Source organism: Nicotiana sylvestris, chromosome 2 (assembly GCF_000393655.2).
Source record: "Nicotiana sylvestris chromosome 2, ASM39365v2, whole genome shotgun sequence".
In the NCBI taxonomy this organism is placed as follows: Eukaryota; Viridiplantae; Streptophyta; class Magnoliopsida; order Solanales; family Solanaceae; genus Nicotiana; species Nicotiana sylvestris.
The window spans coordinates 1,460,221-1,474,380 of NC_091058.1; positions in this window are offsets into that span (position 1 = coordinate 1,460,221).

The window sequence follows — 14,160 nt, forward strand, 5'->3', positions numbered from 1 at the left end:
TTCCTCTTGATATTCTGTTGTTATATGTTATGCCCTGAATCATGTTTTCCCCCTCCCATCTTTAACTGTAATTATCTGCTTTTATTTTTCCGTTGTATATGATTTAACTGCACATGTTTATTCGGTAGTCTGGTCATATCCTCGTCACTACTTAGCCAAGGTTAGGCTAGGCACTTACCAGCGCATGGGGTCAGTTGTGCTGATACTACACTCAGCACTGTGTGCAGATACTGGTACCGGAGCGTTTGGACCGCAGTGAGGTTGCTGTCTTCAGTACAACAGGCGACCCAAGGTAGTCTTGCAGGCGTCCGCGGGCCTTGGTGTCACCTCCTATCTTTCCTTTATCCTGTTTCCTCTACTTATTTCAGAAACAGTGTATCTTTTATCTTTTAGACTTTGTACGTAGTATTCTTAGACCGTTTGTGAACTTGTGGCACCAAATTCTGGGTAGAATTATATTTAGACTTCCGCAGTTTGTATTAAGATAAATTATCAAATTTTGTCTTCCGCCTAATTATTTCCACTATTTGTATGATATCTAATCATCATTGATAACAGTTTAAAACTAGAAAAGGTTAAGTAATTAGAATAATTTGACTTGTCTAGCTTTCACCAATAGGCGCCATCACGACTCTCGAGGGTGGGAAATCCGGGTCGTGACATTATTCTTCATCTTCAATCCTCTACTATGTGACTCCATAGCTTGATTTTTATGTAATCTATTATAATAATCAAAATCAATTTTAACATGATTCTCAATACCCCACCCCTCAAGTTGGAGGGGAAGGAACTGATACCTAATTTGCAAAGAATAGATCTGTGAGAGGGTCCGGCTAGAGACTTGGTAAAAATATCGGCTAGTTGCAAGGTCGATGGGACATAGGAAAGGGAAATCAGCCCTGAGAGAAACCGTTGGCGCACAAAATGGCAGTCCAACTCGACATATTTTGTACGCTCGTGAAAAATGGGATTTCGAGCTATGTGAATGGTTGCTTGACTGTCGTAGTGCAAAGGAATTGGTAAACATGGAGGAAGAGAGATCCTCAAGCAAGCGAGTCAACCAAGTCAACTCAGTAGTGACTTTCCTCATCGATCTATATTCAACCTCGGTAGAGAAAAGTGAGATGGATGGTTGTTTCTTCGACTTCCACGAGATAGGAGAGCCTCTTAAACTGATGTAGAAGCCACTAACAGATCGTCTAGAATCTGGGCATGAGGCCCAATCAGCATCACAGTAAGCAACTAAGGAGAAAGATTGTGAGCCATTCAAAAACAAACCTTGACCCAGATCAAGGCGTAGATAGCTCAGAACTCGAAGAGCAATAGAGAAATGTCCCACACAGGGTCTTTGCATGTACTGACTTAAAATCAAAACAGCAAAAGAAAGATCAAGCCTTGTGTGGGTAAGATAGTTTAATTTGCCGACGAGCCTTCGATAGAGGATGAGATCAGTTAGTGGAGGGCCTGAATCAACAGATAACTTGGAACAAGGATCAAGAGGGGAAGAAGCTGAAGGCAGCTGATTGCAATCAAATTCTGTCAGCAAGTCTAAGGTAAATTTCCTCTGACTTACTATAATGCCATTGTTTTCGCATAAAATCTCCATCCCCAGAAAGTAATGTAATTCCCCAAGGTCCTTGATTTGAAATTCAGCATGCAAGAAAGCTTTTAATTCTGATAGTTCTGTAGGATTGTTGCCTGTGAGTAGGATGTCATCCACATACACTACCACAATAGAGACAAGATCCCCGGTCTTCTTAAAAAATAATGAATAATCATTGAGTTAAGAAGAATAACCTTTAAAACTCAAAGCTCCAGCAAGTTTGGCATACCACCGCCTAGATGTCTGTTTTAATCCGTATAGAGATTTTCGTAATTTGCACACAAGATTGGGACTAGAAGGTGTGAGACCTACAGGGAACTTCATATAAACTTCTTCATGTAGATCACCATGTAAAAAGGCATTGCTAATATCTAATTGTGCAATGCTCTAGTCTCTTTTGACTGCAATAGCCAACAAACACCTGATTGTGGTCATTTTGACCACTGGTGAGAAGGTCTCATTGTAATAAATTCCTTCTCTTTGAATATCCCCTCTAATCACCACCCTGGCCTTTAAACACTCAATTGACCCATCTGCATTATGTTTTACCTTGTATACCCGTTTACAAGGCAAAGCCTTCCTCCCCTTTGGTAAAGGCACTACCTCCCAGGTTTGATTTGTTTGTAGATCCTCAATTTCTAAATCCATAGCTTTCTTCCATCCATGATGATGTGATGCTTGAGTAAAACTAGTGAGCTCAGTCACAGTAGCAATAGACTTCAACAATTGTTGATTCTGAAATGATAAGGCAGTAAAAGAAAACCTGGAAGGTTTGTGAGGGTTGTGTGAAACAGGCAGAGGACACATATATGAGGTAAATGTTGTTGGAAACATAGTCTTTCAGATGTTCAGGGAATTTAGTCACCCTTTCTGATTTTCTAACTGGTAAAACAAGACAAGGAACTAGACTGCTAAGAGGAAGTTGAGAAGGTGAGCTAGGAGAAAGTGTTGGGCTGAGTTCAGCAGGGGAAGAGGGAGGCAGTGAACTAGGAGAAGATTGGTTAATGTTAGATTATATGAGTCCACCAAACTATAGAATACCTGGTCCTCTATGAGACTGATGCGTAAAATGCAGTAAAGACTGAATGTAAAGAAGGCAAGAGATTTTCTACGTGGAAAAATCCCACACAAGGGGATCAAAAAACCACGACCTACTCTTGTAGGCCTTTAACTCTACTAACTTGTAATCTACCTATTGCAAACCACTTTGCAAATACCCTATTGCAAAGAATTCAAACTAACTTGTGATGCAACTACCACAAGCCACTCTATAACTCTCCTAGTTACAAAGGATTTAACTTATGACTATCCCTAGTCACAACATAAACTCTAAAGTTTACGAATTTGGTTTGTTCCTAAGACAATGCTTCTAAGAAAGCAAACTAGGAATTACAATGACGAACAAATAAGAAGATTACAACTCAACTATGGATGTACATAAAACTCGTTTAGAAAATGATCTTTAGTGGAGTTGTCTTCTTGTTCTTGACACACCAGTGACTTCAATGCCGGATGAATGCTTTTGCTTCTTGAGAGAATATCACTGAATGCACAAAGAATGGTGTGTCTTGCACCATGTTGTTTTATCACAAAAGATAGCACAATAGGTAGTGATGTCAACTCTTGGTGTACGCTTCTTCCCAATGAGAAGTGACTGATGTACTGTCTGCACAACCACTTCTAGGCAGTTGAGTTCCAGCTGGATAGTGGACTTTGTACTTCTGTCAGAGAACTATAAGAGAGCAGGTCCCTGTTGTGTTTCTCTTTATATTGATTGGTACAGTTACTGACTTGTTTGTGTCGGAGAACCCCCCGGTACCTGTTGTGTTCCTCCATGTGGTCGTTCATCCATTTGCTGACAAGTTCATATGAAATGTATCTTGTGGGACATGTTCTCTATCTGGTTCTTCACGACAAGTTTGTTAGATCATCAAAACATAAGAATCATAAGGCTAAGACATTGAAAACCCATCAATTTCCCCCTTTTTGATGATGACAAACTTAGGCATGGAAAGTATTTGTTTAGAGCAGAATTAACCAGATAAGATGCCAGTTCCTTATTAATATTAGATCTCCCTCCTTGTGATTTTTAGTTCCCCCTCAATCTCAGACTTGATTTTTCCCGGATCACAGGCATATTTACCTTCATATTACCCCCTCAACCTCCCGCTTCTTTTCCCCCTCTTGGAATCATTAAAAAGAACAAGTATGACGAAGAGCACAAGCATGTAATAAGCATAAAGAAGTCTAACACAGCTAGGTCATGCCACATATGTGCACATAACATGACAGAAAAGAGAAGCCAGAGGAACACAGTTTTGTACAAGCAACGAAAGGGGAGTTATTTTATTAATGTTTACATTGGACTGAGCAATTCAGGAGCAGTAATGGTTAAGTTTAACATGCCATCACAAAAACAATCAAAAAAAAGTAAAACAACAGCCACATAATATTGGAGCAAAAAGAGCTTGACAGAAAAGAAGATCCTAGGGAACACTAAAGGAAGGAGGCTTGGAGGAAGAGACAACAATGGTTTTGAGAGCCAGGTCCAGCCTAGCATTTGCAGATAGTTGTTCTTCAAGTAATTGAGCCTGAAGTATTTCATTTTCATTTGTCAGTCGGGCAGCCTCCTCATGTACAGAATCAGGTCCTTTAGCTGCTTAACTAAGCTGAGTTTCCAGTATGGCATTTCGAGCCCTCGGCCTTCTTATTTCCTGAGAGGCTACATTTTGAGCGTTGATCAACTGAGAGATGGTCAAGATGTTTCCACCAAATTTTTCTATACGTTCACATTCTTCTAGAGTGGTTTTAGAGAAAGTCTGCTTGCGTGTGCCCACTATGGGATTTCCCAAGGGGGCCTTATAGAATCTGAACACCCGAGTGAGGAGAAAGCCATAAGATAACCCATGATTTCCACCCTTAAAATTTGCCAGCTTCTGCATATGATCTATCATGATTGCTGGCAGATTGATTGGTACAAACTCATCAAGCGCTTCCATCAGGACCAAATCCGATTTTGTAGCAATGGAACGCCTCTCAGAGCGGGGTAAGAGTACTTTATTAACCAGTACAAAGAGAAGCTGGTACTCACGAAGCAATACCTTCCTATGGACCTGTTCCCCATGTTGAATAGCTTGCTCTTTCATGGTAGCTTTCCGAAAGTTTATTCCACATACATCCTTAACTGAGGACACACCTTCACACAGAATTCTAAGAACCTTTCCCAATATTGAAGCGTCGAGTACAATGTCCACTCCATTTACAAGCGTACAGATGTGATCCCCCTCAACAGTGAAAAGAGATGTGTAGAAGGTTTGTACTGCATCTTTGTACACCAGAGGCATGCTCCCCTCAAACAGATGTTCCCATTGTTGAAATTCCACAATCTCCAAATTTTGTCTCATGCCTGCCATCTCCGAAATTGCTGGATCAAATGTTCGGCCCCACAACACTTTTTGAGTTCTTAATCTCTGCTGCCACAGAACACCATCACAAGTCATGGACCTTGTTGAACCAGGTTCCTTAGTTGTTTCCCCTTTTTGTTTGCTAGACCTTTCGGCAGACTTTCCTTTCCAGCTTGGTATCCCCACAATATTGTCTAGGGCTAGGCATAATTTGGTAAATACTGAATTACCATACCGAAACCAACAATTTTGGTATTTGGTATACGGTATTTTGGTATTTAGTATGGTATTTGGTTTAAGTTTTTTTAAAAAATGGTATTAGGTATGGTATTTGGTATTTTAAAATAAAATACCGAAATACCGATACCATACCGAAATATATATTATATTACACAAAACACATATTATCAATTATAACATAAATATAAAAAAATTTAAAATTTTACGTTCTTTTATTCTTAAAGTTCATCAATTAACTCTAAACAAGTAACAATAAAATCTGGGCAGCAACATATTGTAACAGATAATCCAATCTTTGATGCAATGGAGCAACAACTTAATCAAAATGATCCAGTTATTAAACCTACTGCTGATCGCACATCAACGGTAACAGCAATTTCTGGGCAACAACAAATTGTGACAACCACTCCTACTATTACACCAGCGGAAAAAAAGCTATTGGATGCAATGGTAAGCTCAAGGCCTGCTAGCTGATTAAATCTTACTGCTTTAAGCACTGGTCGAGTGAATAATAGCAGGAACAAAATGCAAAGCATATTACAACACAAAAACAAGGCAGCGTTGGTTAATAAACAGGATGGAAACAGTGTGGTAATTCAAGAACATGTTCAAGACTTGCAAAATCAGGTGCTTGTGGGCAGAGATACATATGAAGAAGGTGAAGAAGATGATATTCTAAATCAATGCAGGGCAGAGGCAGCAAGAAAAGGTGATTTGTCACCTATGCATAGCGGAAAAAATAGGAAATCTCATACAAGGAAAAATAGTTGGGACGACAAGGTTAGTGATTTTTTAAATGTTAGGCGACTCCCAATGAGAGTTGCCAAACAAAAGAAGGCCGCCCCAACTACATCTACAAAGTTCAATCGTTCAAAAAAGAAATCATGAATTTTGAATACATCTTGAAGAATTGGGATTGTGATGAAAAAGAGTTACAAATTGAAGAAATTACAAGTTCGGACAAGAAGGGACAACATTTTAATTCCTTCATCATTTTATTCTACCATTATATTAGTATTCTCATTTGTAATATCATCACAGAGTATGTTATAAACTCTGTGATGATCATTGAATATTTGGTAATTTCCAGCTCTTATTTTTTACATGCATGCTAGTAGGTGAGGCTACTTAAAGCCTCAATAGGAATAGTAAGGTAAGGTTTAGCCCGGTTAGTATTGCCTTGGTCCTATGCCTTTGGAAAATATCCTCAAGGCTATGAGATTATATGCCCTCGTGAGACTTTGCCGGCAGCTACCCCATGAATCCTCTACATGAGGCTGCCATCATAAGGCAATGTGAGACGCAAAGGAGTGATTATATAGCCAAGGCATATGGGTAACAATACCGGTGCTATTGTCCCCCTTATTTGTACTCTTCCTAATTGTTGTATTTTTCTTTTCTCTTGTTAATAAAAAACTAGCCCTAGGCGATTGCCTAGCGTATTGCCAAAAAAAAAAGTAACAAGACATTTCTAATGATCAAATATTCTTTAATGTACAATTTTTTCTATTTGGGTCGATATTTGCTAGTTTTGGACAAAAATTTTGTCAACAAATATTTTTCAGTTTTGTATTTTTGAGTACTGTAATTAAGAATATTAGAGTGTATGGCTCTATGCACTAGTTAGTATTTAAACCGAATAAACCGAATAACCGAAACTGAAAGGAGAAAAACCGAACCATACCAAATTTAATTAGGTACGGTATTGGTATAGGATTTTAAGAAACCGAATACCGAACCGAAATGTCTAAATACCATACCGTACCGACCGACGAACCCCCTAGTATTGTCCTCAGACACGGCTAGCTCAGTTTGACTCCGTTTAGACTTGATGTTGTACTTCACGGATGAACATTTATGTTCCTCAACAGTTTCCTTAATTGTCATAGATTGTTTTACTAAGGAACCAGGTTCCCTAGACGCATCTTTGTCTGTCCGGTTTACTGATACACTCTTGATGAAATCCTTTGGATTCATTTTTCTCTTTTTTCTTGTCTTGACACTCTTCTTACTTTTCTGCAATGAGGATTCAAAACTCTCTTGCTATGGTGACCTGGTGGTGGGTGATTTGGAGGAAGACTCTAAGAGCTTGGAGTGAATAGGAGGTGCAGGAGTGAGTTTTCACGGAAGTGAATCAGGTTCATCAGAAGGCTTTTCCGAGAAAATCTCATGAGCCAAGGACTCAAGGAGTGTTGTGGTTCTTACATCTCCTAGGAATGGAATTTCTTCCCCCTGGTACTCAAAAAAGAGATATGCTCCTTCATTCATCAAACTCTCAACAGATATAGCCATGATGTTATGAGCTGCTTCTTTTTCTGGTGACTCCTTGAAAGTCACTGAGTCCAACATGGAGGAATTCAGATACTTGTCAGGATCATCCTCAGGGGCTTCTGATACTCGAGGAGTAAAACCTCCTATGTGGTCTTTGATAAGATCGTAGGATTGACTAGACATATGATTCTCAAAATAGTGATAAATAGGGTTTATCAGAAATGAAAAAAACTGTAGGAGTGGAGGAGGAACCAGAAGTGGGTAAGGTGGTAGAAGGCGTGAAATAATGATGCTCTGGGAATGATTTCAAGGATAATGACGAAGTGGGAGCAGTGTTAATGGCGGGAGAATGAAACGATTGTTCGATCGCCATTAGATGAGTACTTGGTAGACGAGTAGAGAGAGAAAGAGAGAGATGGGGAGAAGATCCTAGCTATACAAAGGAAATTAAGGTTCATGACTTACCGTGAGAGAGAAAGAAAGTTTTATTGGAAGAAGGGATAATGATGAGTGGAGAGCAAAACAGGTTCTGAATAGTCCTGAAAATGGCTGTAGGTTTGTGGGGAAGTGTTACCGTGTAGAGGGGATAAAAGGATTTGAAAGACAAGATATGACACACAAACATTAAAAAGTTGGATGATGTGGAAGCTGAATTACAAAATATTTATGTCTTTTTTTATTTTGGAAAGGGCATGCAGAATTAAGCACATTACTACTAACCTGCGATATAGGAACCTGATGCCAGAGCAATCTTTTGACCAAGGTTTTAGTAACTCCCCTCACGCAGTTCATAACTGTACCTTTAACTTCTATGATCGTCATGTGTGTTTACCTACAACGGTATTGATGTGAGTTAGGCTTGGTCAGAAAACACTTTAGCTGCCTTTACCTGACGGTGTCTTACACAGCCAACGGATGAAGGATCAGGTTCTTTATTAGTTTCTTTGTGACCCCTATCTTTACCTTGATTTATCTAGGATGCTCTCTACTTGAAGCTTTGATGCAGATGTCTGGAGTTTGGTCTTCTGTTTTGCATTGCTTTCCACCGATAAATCCCTTTTTTCATATTGACCCTCAAAAGAAAATCTCATCGTTCAATGTGTTTGATCCTCTTGTTTGAAATTTCTCTCCAATTGTTGATGAGGCTATTCCGTTTTGCTTCCTTGTCTTCCAGAAGATGAGACATGAAATATGACAGGTGAACCGTTCCAAAAAGCACTTTTCTTTTCCATAGGACAACATTCTTCTCTAGCTCTAGAGTGAAAGGGAGTGATTGACTTGTTACGCAGATGGGAACCTTGGGTTTTCCAATTTGATACAGAAGTTGATTGAAGAGAGAGATGTGGAGTTTAGTTTAATTTCCCCACACTTTGTGTTCTGCTGCTTGTGCAGTGCCATGAGCTTCATCTTTACTCTTCCTCCAGCTTCAGTGGTAGTAGGTGACGTACCAGGTTCTTGGTGAGACGTGGAGGATGATATTGCATTGTCTTTCGCCAGTCTCCTTCATCTTTCTCACTTCATCATCCTTTCTTTTGAAGCCTCAGATATTTCTCAGAGACAGGGTTGGTTCATCACATTGATCCTCACCGTTTCTTTCTTGGCAAGGGAGAGAGTCTTGTTGAATACCCCATGAGCATCTCCTACCATTTGGTGTGCCCTTTGTTGGAGACTTTGTGGCCTTATTTTGTGGATTGTCCCCAAGAAGAATTCCTTTGCTCATCTTTTTGCATTGAGCTTCCCAAGCTGATCCTTCTTGTTGTCAAGAACAAGGCATTTTCTTCTATTAGGCAGCTCCTGGTGGGTTTTGATTTAGAGAGGACCTGGTTCGACATGTGTTCTTAAAGTAGAGAGTAGTATTCACTCCTTTTGCCCAGAATTTCTTGGCGATTCCATAGGCGATGAGCACTGTCCATGCAGCGTTTTCCAGTTCCGTTCTTTCTTTCAGCTACACCATTTTGCTGTGGAGTCCTTGGTGTTGAGAAATTGTGCGTGATCCCTTCTCCCCCTCCTCCATCATTTTGTGAACTCATGTCCAGGTGACACTTGATTTGGCAGACCACGGACCGGGTCCGGCTGAGTTAATTTATTCGGAGGTGAGAAGTTTGCATATACCAATCCTTCATGCCATGGTTACGACTTCACTAATCTCATACGGCCAACTTGTGGAGATTCATGATTAGTAGGAGTGAATGTTCTTGCTTCCTTTGTCCATTGAGACCACTTGGCGAGTTATCAGATTGGTGGCCGCACTTTTTAGGCCATTCACATAGTGCTCATTCCCACTTGAGTGCCGACAGAACCTTTCTACCTTTTCATTCACTGAGAATGTACCCTTTACTTTCTTCTCAAGGATACATTCCCTTCTTGCAGGGCTTTCAGTGAGAAGAAATTCATGATGTTTTTAGCTTCGTGCTTTAAGCACCCACTATCCATAGTCCATCACAGTCAGCTTCCTCTCATTGTTCCCTGTATATGCACATCAAGGATTAGATTTAGGAACCCAAACTAGTTTGGGTCCCGTGTTATTATAAAAAGGATGAATGATGGATTTCCTAGACCATGCAGGCAACATCCGCTTTTTGCGAGTAGTACCTGGTCCTTTGTTAATAGTCACTCTATCAGTAAACATCTTGTTCTTCTGAGCAGACTGAACCCTGGCCCGAAAATTTTCTTTAAAATGCCCATTGTTCCCATAGTTGGTACATAACCAATTATCAGGCACAATGACATACTTGTTGTGCGAGTTGTAGGGAGTTTTCTCCCTTTGGAACCCGATGCCTTGCTTGTTCCCACTATTGTTGAGATACATGGCAGTGACAGCATCTGAGGACCAGGTCCACTTCAGGGATTTCTCAAGATCATTTCTTACTTTCTCCAACTCAGTTTGGAGTTGTTGATTCCTCTCGAGTTCACTGCAGAGACTAGTTTTACAATGTTAACTCATTTTCAAGCATGATGTGCGACTCACTAGCTACTTCCTTCCCTTTCCCAAGACTTACATTCATATGTTCTTTATTGAGTCCCTCAATGGTTTCCTCTAGATCAGTGCATATCACTAGTAGGTCATCACTAGTTATTCTTTCATTCAAGGCCTCCTTCTCTTGTTCAAGATTAGCTATGGTCTCATTTAAGTCCACTACATAGACCACTAGATCATCTCTAGATTGTTCGGCCTCCCCTAGTTCTACGGTCAGAATCTCCTTATCATTTACAAGGCTATAATAGACATTAATTAGGACATTGGATAAAGACCTTAGCTTATTAGAAGAATAGGATTTCGATTTCTTTGAACATCCCTGAAGTTTACCTCGCCGTCTTCATCTTCTTCTTCTTCATCATCATCTGACTGTGCCATCAACGCGAACAGTGAATCATACTTTGTTGCTTCAGTTTCCTCTACCGTCATGGAACTATTTTTACATCTGATTCCCTTTTGGATTCACTTGAGGAGTCGCCCCAAGCAGCAAGATCTTGCTTAACGATATTGTATGCAACACTTTTTTGATTGAATCTTTTCTCTGGAACCAGGTTCCTTTTTCCTGCTTTGTCAGGATTTTGCTTGTATTGCTCCTGTTTCGCGAGTGGGCAGTCCTTGATGAAATGCCTTGACTTTTCACACCTGTGACAGAGATCGTTGTTCCTAGTTTTACTTGAACTTCCCCACTTTGGTATGCCACCATTTCTTCGAACCATCTTTTGAAATCTCTTAGTAAGATAGGCCATGTCACTATCTTCATCACTTGAATCATTGCTTTCAGCCTTAAGCACCAGTTTTTTTCCTTCTTAGGCTCTCTTCTTTTACTGTCTTTCTTTCTTTTCATCTCGTATGTTTTCAGATTACCAATCAATTCATCCACGGTCAGAGTCTGTAGGTCTTTAGCTTCAGTAATGGCATTTACCTTACTTTCCCAAGACCCAGGTAGAACACTGAGAATTTTCCTTACAAGCTTGTTTCTGGGAATGACATCTTCAAGTGAGTGAAGCTCATTTATGATGAAGGTGAATCTGGTGTGCATATATTGTATGGACTCCTCATCCTTCATCCTAAAGAGCTCATATTCATTGGTTAGCATGTCGATCTTGGATTGTTTGACCTGAGTAGTTCCTTTGTGTGCGGTTTGTAAAGCTTCACATATTTCTTTGGCAGTATCACAAGTTGATACCCTGTAGTAATCATCAGGTCCTATGCCATACATTAAAATTTTCTTGGCACGATAGTTCTTTTCTACAGCTTTTCTGTCAATGTCGTTGTACTCTCTTCTCCCTTTGGGCACCAATGGTCCTGTTTCTTCAAGTTTCTTCATGGGAAGATGTGGACCATCACAAATGATGTCCCACGGCTCTAAATCTTCTGCCATCATGAAATCATGCATCCGGGTCTTCCACCAGCCATAGTATTTACCATTGAATCTAGGAGGTCTATAGGTTGATTATCCTACTTCAAAGTTTGGTGGAGCAGTCATTGAGGATCCTTCCTAGTTGTTAGCCTGATAGGAGAAACCTACTCTGATAGCAATTGTTAGATTATATGAGTCCACCAAACTATAAAATACCTGGTTCTCTATGAGACTGATGCATAAAATGCAGTAAAGACTGAATGTAAAGAAGGCAAGAGATTTTCTACGTGGAAAAATCCCACACAAGGGGATCAAAAAACCACGACCTACTCTTGTAGGCTTTTAACTCTACTAACGTAATCTACCTATTATAAGCCACTTTGCAAACACCCTATTGCATAGACTTCAAACTAACTTGTGATGCAACCACCACTAGCCACTATATAACTCTCTTAGTTACAAAGGATTTAACTTATGACTATCCCTAGTCACAACATAAACTCTGAAGTTTACGAATTTGGTTTGTTCCTAAGACAATACTTCTAAGAAAGCAAACTAGGAATTACAATGACGAACAAATAACAAGATTACAACTCAACTATGGATGTACATAAAACTTGTTTAGAAATTGATCCTTAGTGGAGTTGTCTTCTTGTTCTTGACACACCGGTGACTTCAATGCCGGATGAATGATTTTGCTTCTTGAGAGAATATCAGTAAATGCACAAAGAATGGTATGTCTTGCACCAGGTTATTTTATCACAAAAGATAGCCTAATGGGTAGTGATATCAACTCTTGGTGTACGCTTCTTCTCAATAAGAAGTGACTGTTGTACTGTCTGCATAGCCACTTCTGGGCAGTTGCGTTCCATCTGGATAGTAGACTTTGTACTTTTGTCAGAGAACTCTAAGGGAGCAGGTCCCTGTTGTGTTCCTCTTTATATTGATTGCGTACAGTCACTGACTTGTTTGTGTCGGAGAACCCTAAGGGACCGGGTCACCAGGTCCCTGTGTGTTCCTCCCTGTAGTCGTTCATCCATTTGGTGACAAGTTCCCATGAAATATATCCTGTGGGACATGTTCTCTTTCTGGTTCTTCACGACAAGTTTGTTAGATCATCAAAACATAAGAAGCATAAGGCTAAGACATTGAAAACCCATCAGTCAATGTTTTGGGGTTCATGAACAAGTAATGTTGGTAAGGGAAGAGTCTTGCATTAGGAATAATTGTGTCAGGTGGAGTAGGAAAGATGGGCTGAGGTTTGGGTGCTTGATTGTGAAACGGAAAATTAGTTTCATGGAACTGTACATCTCTAGACACCACAATATTCTTGCTGTCTAGTTCCAAAAGCTTGTACCCTTTTTGTTCGGGAGGGTACCCTAAAAACACACATGCCTTAGCTCTTGGTTCAAACTTCCCTCTGTTTTGTGCTAAAGTAGATACATAACATAGGCAACCAAAAGTCCTTAAAACTGCGTAATCAAGGAGTTCTCCAAAAATCACCTCATATGGTGTCTTTCCTTTAATCACTCTAGAAGGAATCCTATTAATCAGATGTGTTGCTGTTAGCACACATTCTCCCTAGCAGGTTGTATGCACCTTCGACTGAAACATTAAGGCCCTTGTTATTTCTAGCAAATGCCTGTGTTTTCTTTCAACCACCCCATTTTATTGAGGGGTGGCAACACAGGATGTTTGGTGCAGTATGCCTTGGGAGATCAGGTATTTAGAATGTACAGAACCTTTCCCTAATTTCATTGCATTATCTGACCTAATCACCTTCACCTTTACATCAAAATGTCTTTCAACCATCTTCAATAAATGTTGTAGGACACTGAATGCATTACTTTTTGCAGTCAACAAGTATGTCCATGTTGCCCTACTAAAAAGATCAACTATAATTAAAAAATATTTGTATCCATTATAAGTAGAAGCTTTAAGTCCCCCAAGTATCTATGTGGATTAGTTCAGATATTCGTTTTGTTGAAGTATGACTTATTGGAAAAGGTTTTCTAGTTTGTCTTGCCAAAGAACATACATCACAAAAATAGTCTGAATTAGGAAGAAAAGAAATAGTACTGATATTTTTCATTGCATGTAAAGGCAAATACCCCAACCTATTGTGCCATAACATTACATCAGATACTAATTTAGCAGAAGAAACTGAAACTGAAACTGAATTGTTCTCTTTGGACAGTAGAGAAACATTTGATTGAAAGATAGTAGAAGAAACTGAAACTGAAACTGAATTGTTCTCTTTAGACAGTTCATTTGATTGAAAGAAATTCCTAGACTGGGTACTACA